The 7,089-nt window shown below is 43.2% G+C and overlaps 1 protein-coding gene across 1 annotated transcript in view; it reads left to right on the top strand.

The window, feature by feature from the left end:
• The window catches only part of NAV3 (neuron navigator 3), a 1,048,024-nt gene extending 1,045,038 nt beyond the window's left edge, over positions 1-2,986 (top strand). Inside the window, exon 41 of the mRNA XM_019514774.1 lies at positions 70-2,986. The gene's annotated coding sequence lies outside the window, so the exon portion shown is untranslated. The remainder of the gene's footprint in view (positions 1-69) is intronic.
• The last annotated feature ends 4,103 nt before the right edge of the window (positions 2,987-7,089 follow it).

Consider the following 7,089-nt stretch of genomic DNA (forward strand, 5'->3'; position numbering starts at 1 on the left):
CCCACGCCAGGTGCTGTTTTGGCGGTTACCCCCGCAGATGACGCTGGGGGGGGGGGGGGGGGGGGGGGGACAAGCCTTCGTAGAGGATTATGGTAAAAAATTATTTCCACTAGACCACTGCCAGTATTAAAGCAGCACTCCGAGGTCGCTGAACAAGAACGGTGTGTTGTAGGTAGGCAGGAGATTTAACTCTGCAAAGTCGGGAAGAAAAATTGAAGTGGCAAGCTTGAATTAATTTAATTTCAAGGCATTTCAATATCTGCGGAGCCAAGTGAGACTCCATGAATCAACTGGAAAGGGCCCTAAATGAAGGGCAGTTAAGCAGATTGCACATGTGTTAGCCAAACTGGAATCTTTTGTTTTCTCCCTCTCTCTTTACAAGTTTACAGTGCAAACTTTTTTGTTTTTAACTTTAGTTGATTCTAAGGTGCTGCATTAGCAATGTGGTTTTCTGCTCCTCTTCTAACCTCTGTTGTGCCACATGGTGCTGGTCACAGGACTACAGTAGTGTGTGTTGTACTCTACTGCCCATTCCAAAAGAAAGCAAAGAGGATGATAGGAACTCAGTAAGCACAAACAGTATTGTGCAATCACCAGAAAACACTACTGTGATATGCTGGATAAGTGCCAATTTAATTCTAACTGCCATGGTCACAGTGACGCGCTCCATCAAGTTTTTAGTGTACGAATCACAGATTTTATAAAGTTGTTTTTACCACAAAGGTCTTTTTTAACCACTTGCCCACTCCTTAACAACAGTTTTATACCAATTATTAAGCAACACTGACTAAAGGCTTCTTAGGGCTTCATTTGTTTGAGCCTTTTCAGTGAAAGAAGGAACATTTCCTATGGTGCTGTCTCACTGCCTTAAAACAGATTTCTAGAACAGTTTTACAGTTGGTTTAATTCCTAAACCATTGGTAAGTTACACTGCTTTCTTTCATTTACTAACAAGATAATGTCAGTTAACACAGTAGCCTCATATCTGTATATCATGATTTTTTAAAGAAATGGATAGGAGAAAGAACAGTTGCTATATAGTATTTTTATCTTGTGAATAGATTACTCTGCCTACCCTCAGAATTATACAAGAAACCCAAAACCCACTTCCATGACCACCTGAAAAGCTGAGAAAGTTGGTTCAAATCCATTCAGCCCTATGGAATGGATTTTTTGAAGGCTAAATGTTTCGAATTCTTATCCAGCAGAGCTGGACGCACTTGATGCAGCATGAGCACAAATATTTGTTTTTTCTTTTTTCTCCTTTTTCTAGTTTTAGCATGTTGTTTTGATTGCTATTGTTGTACATGAGAAATTCAACATTAAAGAACACTGAAGCAGTGAAGTCCACTGTGGAAGAGGAAGAGTTTATACTGTAAAAGTGGGTTGGTTTTGCACAGTCTACTGGGTGGGTATTGTAAATACAAAATGCCTTGCACAAATCAAAGCAAACAAACAAAAAAAAAATGTATTTTATCCTGTTGATGTTAAGAGATGTTTCACTTGCTGAGATTTCCTGTATGTTGCAAACAAATACAGAATGCAAACCTTAAAGCTCTTCTTACCTGGTGTGTTTGTCCTGTATTTACAGTTGTTCTGACTATGCAGGAGCTATCAATGCTACAGTGAGCACGTTTCAATTTGTGTCTGAAGCCAATACATTCTTGGGGAAAAAATGAAACTGTTTTAAGTGCATCTGTCATGGCAGGCTACAAACAGATTGCATGAAAACTGTGCAGAGTAATTGGAAATGCTATTGCCACAAGAGACAACTGGTTAAAATAATGTAAAACAAATGTAATCTAAGGGCTATGGCATTGTGTAGACAGGTACTTGTACACTTAAATGGATGTTACCTTCAGGATGTGTAATTGGTGCTATTAACTCTTCATGGCCACCCTGTGGTCATTTGCTGTAAAACAAAGAAACCAATGCAGTTTTCAATGGCACTTAACTGCATCACTGAATACAGAGGTTCCTACACGGTGCTATTGCCCTAGTACAAACTAACTGATTTTATGCACATTGAATTTAGTCTGTCTGAGGTCAGGCCCCAAACCTAGATCAGTTTCTAGTTTGAACCATGAGCACATGTATCTGTCAACTGAGTAAAACAACAGCTGCTCTTTATTACTGTATTTACTTGCATACCACAGGCACCTCAATCCCGCCCCCTCCCCCCCCCAAAAAAATCAATCCTTCAATATTGGGATGCATGTCTTAGTAGGGATGCTGATTTTCTGCACCACAGTTGAAGCACGTAGGGCTGCCATCAGCTGTGCTTCTCTGCTAACCCAGGAGGATGGAGCAAAGTACTTCCTTCTGGCTTGCAGGTTTAACCCTATTACAGCCACTGATCAGTTGAACTATAGTTCTGAAGCTGCAGCTGGAGACTGAGTGATGCTGAAGGGTGGGCTCTGCCTCTGCTGCCTGGGACCAGCATTCGGCCATATTGATCCCACGCTGTGGCAGTTAAAATTCTGGCAAAAATATTTCCTTCATTCTTCCTTCCCAGCATAATGTGCATGTGTTATATGGATGCGTGAGGTGTGCAAGTAAACAGAGCATGTATGTGGTCTGAGCAACCTTGCAAATCTTTTCCTGCTATATTTGACACACAAACACACACAGTATTATCATATACAGAACTTCCTGCAATACATCTCAGTGAGTCCACCTAGTTTACAACTTAAAAATGTTTGTGAAGCATTTGTCTGTATACATTTTATATTTTGTACATTTTTGATGTAACATATCATGTAAATAGACAGAAACAGTGAAATAAATCATCTGAAAAGTTTTGTAGTCTTTGTAAAGCCCTAATAATAAGTAATTGGTGTCATCGGATTTAACTGGATGATGTATTTTCTATTGGTTTATTGTTCCTCTAGCTTGTAAACCAGCTTGCATATATTTTTTGCAGGTGTGCACACTGTATCTGTCTAAATTATTACTTTGCCATTAAAGTGGAATTATTTATTGAAAACAGTCTCATTTCTGTGCAATTAGGAACACTTAATGATTGATAAGATACTATTTCAAAGGTAAAATATATAAACAAAACAACAAACTGAAGGATGTAATTTTTATATGGAGCACAACCAAACTCAGTGGGAGCAAAAGTATGTATTCTAATTCTAGTATCCTTGAGTTACCTTTGAATAACAGCTTCTATAATGGATTAACTAGATAGGCTGGGGGGGACGGGAGGGAGGAGGGGGAGAAAAAAAAGAAGAAAAATTAGAAAATCTCAACCCTTACATTCTTCACTCCATTCCAGTTGATTCCACTGCAGGACTACAGATATAAATGGCATTATAGCAGTGTAAAACTGGTGCTACCATATCATAATTTAAAATTTACAATTTTTTCCAGGTAAAATCAGTGTGATTTCATTGATGCCAGTGATTGTCGCTGAAAGCCAATCAGCTGGGGATCAGGCCTTTTGTATTTTAATACTCATAGGGTGCATCTACACGTCACTATATGGTGATGTTGCTACGGCGCCATGCTTTACAACTTCCTTTAGGAAGTACTAAAGCACGGTGCAGTACGGGTGGTTACTGTGCTATGCGTGCAACAGAACGCGTGTTTAGATTTCAGCGGCACACTATAACCAGGGAGTATACCATTATGGTGATGTAGCCGGTGACCACGTATAGACACACGTGATCATTACGTCACCACAGCATGCTGTACAGTGATGTAGTGCAATGCTATGTTGCCATAGGGTGATGTGTACAAGCACCCGTATAGTTTTTGAGGCCACAAAGAGCCATTATGGGCACTGAGGCTGACTTCCTACACAATCCAGAATGTAGAAACTCACTATTAATTTCTGCATTAAGCCTGTAATTTGTGAATTGTAGCATGCCATTTTGAAACGCCATCTCAGTTGAAGGCTTCACTGATAGTAAATCCAGTATATTTCTCCTGTTATTACTTGACTGGTTATTCCTAGTCTTAGTCTAGGTTCAGGTTTCAACCATTGAGCCTACTGAGGCCTTTCCTACTAAATAAAAAAGCTGCTTACTATTAGAAATGTCTTCTATTTTCAGGTACTTAGACTACAATGAAGTCTTCTTCATCTTCACTTCAATTAACTAAATAGATTGAACTTGTTTCACCTTTCACTATAACATGAAAGATGTTTACCACATTTAAAAATCATTCTTGTCGACAAATAGAAAGGTTCAGAAAAGTGATATATCTTTTAAGAAGTGTGGACACTACACCTATATTGCAGTATAGTTTTTAAAACTGTCATAATACTGACCAACTCTTACTTCTTTCCATTTATGTGTCAGAGGATTATGTTCACCTTCTTAGCCACAGCATCATACTTTTTGTATTTACTGGGAACTCATGTTTAGTTGATTATCTGCTATAACCTTGAATACTTTTTAAATGTCACTACCTTTCATGATACTGTGTCCAGTCTGGAAAATATAATCTATTCTTTGTTCCTAGATGCATGGACTTGAATTTAGTTGTATTAAAATGCACATTATCCAAATTAATCCATTTTACCAAGAGACCCAAATTGTGACTGACACTGTCATTAAATACTACTCCATCTATAGTTTGTTATGTGGAAACTCTTATCACCAGTAATATTATATTTTCTATCGGACCCTTGAGAAAGATAAAACATTTAGCCAGGAATGGATCCCAGCTATAAATCTGCCATTCTATAACAATTTTTCATTCACAGTTATTTTGAGAAATATCAGTTCTCCAGTTGTAATCCATTTTATTTTGTTATGGGTGGAAGAATGTCCCACAGTACACAATCTGATGACTTAGAGAAAGACCAGATTCTATTCTATCCTGTTAACGTCCTGAAAACCTATTAATGGGTCTAATGCAACTGCTGCCCATATCTACTTTACTGTCTATATTAACCCCTTAGGCTAGGGACAGACATTACACATAAACCGATTTAAGTGATCAGAAACTGGTTTAAATCTGCAACAGAACAGAAGTTCAGTGCACGTAAACCAGTTTGAGAATGGCTAAAGCAGGTTTGAGATAAACCTGGCTAAATGTAGTATCAGACTTAACTGACTTGGCTCAAACTGTTTTATGCAATGTCTGTTGCAGACCCCTTGCTGGTTTAAGATAAACTAGACCATAGACCTGTGAGAATAGGGAAGTATTCCATTCAGATTTGACTGATTTGGAGGACAGTGATTCGATTCAGATTGCTGTCCTGAATCAATATGGCCAAATCAGCTTCAGAAGATTTGGCGCTGATTTGGAGAGATTTGGTGATTTGGATCGGCTGGGGAGAGGCAGGCACAGCTGGGTGGCTGCAGGTTCTCCTGTGGCTCCTTCAGCTGTGCCTGCCTCTCCCTGGGTTGGGGGAGCCACAGGAGAAGACCCTGTGGCTACCCTGCCCAGTCCCATCCCCAGCCTAGTCCCACCACTTAAAAAAAAAAAAAAAAAAAAAGTGTCATACTCACCAGCTGCAAGAGCAGCAACTGGGGCCTCTGGGCACTCATGGCATAGCCTCCCCCCACAGCACAGGTCAATGGGGGGCAGTAGGGATCACCCCCCAACCTGGCAACCACTTGGCAGCTGCCCCATGGAGTGGGTACAGCATGGCTTGGCACCCGTGCCATGGGGGCAGATGCTGAGCAGGTTCCAAGTTGGGGGGTGATCCCCACTGTCCCATACTCTGCAGGGGGGCTCTGCCACAATCCCTCAGAGGCCCTGATCACCACTGCCAGAGCTGGTGAGTGTGGGGCTTTTTTTATTTTTATTTTTTAAGTGCCGGGAGGCTGGGCCGGACAGGGCAGGGCAGCCATGGGGGCTTCTCCCATGGCTTCTCCAGCTGTGCCTTCCCCTGTCTTGGTGGGGGGAGCCGTGGAGGCTATGCCCTGCTGCCGCTTGACCAGCCAGTGTCGGGGGCGGGGGCAATGCAGGCATAGCTCACTCCAGGTGGCGGTAAGGCATAGCCCCCATTGCCAGTGCTGCCATGCCCACATCAGGGCTAGGAGTGGTGGCTCTGCCCTGCCACTGCTTGCCAGCTAGTGCAGGGGTGCAGGATGTGGGTGCGGCAGCACTGGGAGTGGCAGGGTGCTCTGTTCTGGTGCCACTTGCCCTGTCCAGCTACAGCAAGCTGCGCTCACACCCTCGCCCTGGCTGGGCAACTGGCAGCAGGGCAGAGTCCCTGCTCCCAGGGCTGCTGTGCCTGTATCCCATGCCCCCCTGGCTCCCTCCCCAAGTAATTCACCCCCTGACCCCAGCTGGGCACCTTGTCCCAGCCCCAATCCCTTCCTCCCTCACGCCCCTTCCCTTCCCCCGCTCCCCCTCCCCCAACTCGAAACCCAACAGATTTACCATCTGGAGGCAGCTGTATCAGCTGCCTGTTTAGTCTATGGCCAAATCTCTGAATCAGCTGCATCTTTTCTGAAGCTTTTCCTAATCAATTTGGATGCTTTAAATCAATTTGGAGCTTTTACTTGGTCTCCTGATTCGATTTGGAGATTCAGTCGCCAAATCGGGCCAAATCTCCTCCAAATTGAATCAGCTACTGAAGCTTCACACAGCCCTACCAGACACCCCCAGCATTCTGGCATTTTCTCTGGGCTGGGCAGAGCTCTCTGCTCCACAGCAGGGCTGGCCCCTTTCCTCTGTTTCCTGGCTGCAGCTCACCACTCCCTGCTAAGCAGGAATTCCCCACTCCCTGAGGAGGTGTCTGTGTATTAGCTAGCAGACCATATACTGGCTACAGTTGGTGCAGAATCAACAGGCAGAATAAAGAAGTAGCGGGTAATGTCCCTCTTCTGTTTTCTTAATTGGGTGATACACACTGTTATCAATTCCCTGCTGGGCTAATCACAGCATCGTGCCAGAGTCTGACCATACCCCCCCCTCATCTCCATGCTGTGGAAAGGAAGGCTGCTCTAGCACCCCCCTCCCCCCCAGGCTTCTAGTCTGAGCCACTGTAGGCATGTGCCTGCATTTCTGGGATGTGTGTCCAGTTACAAAACTGATTTAGCCTAGCCAGGTTAGACTAACCTGCAAAGATTGAAGCAATTCAGGATCAGGCTTTTTGAATGTCTGTCCCTAGCCTAAAGCATC

Source organism: Gavialis gangeticus, unplaced genomic scaffold, assembly GCF_001723915.1.
Source record: "Gavialis gangeticus isolate Ggan-Ray unplaced genomic scaffold, GavGan_comp1, whole genome shotgun sequence".
Classification (NCBI taxonomy): Eukaryota; Metazoa; Chordata; order Crocodylia; family Gavialidae; genus Gavialis; species Gavialis gangeticus.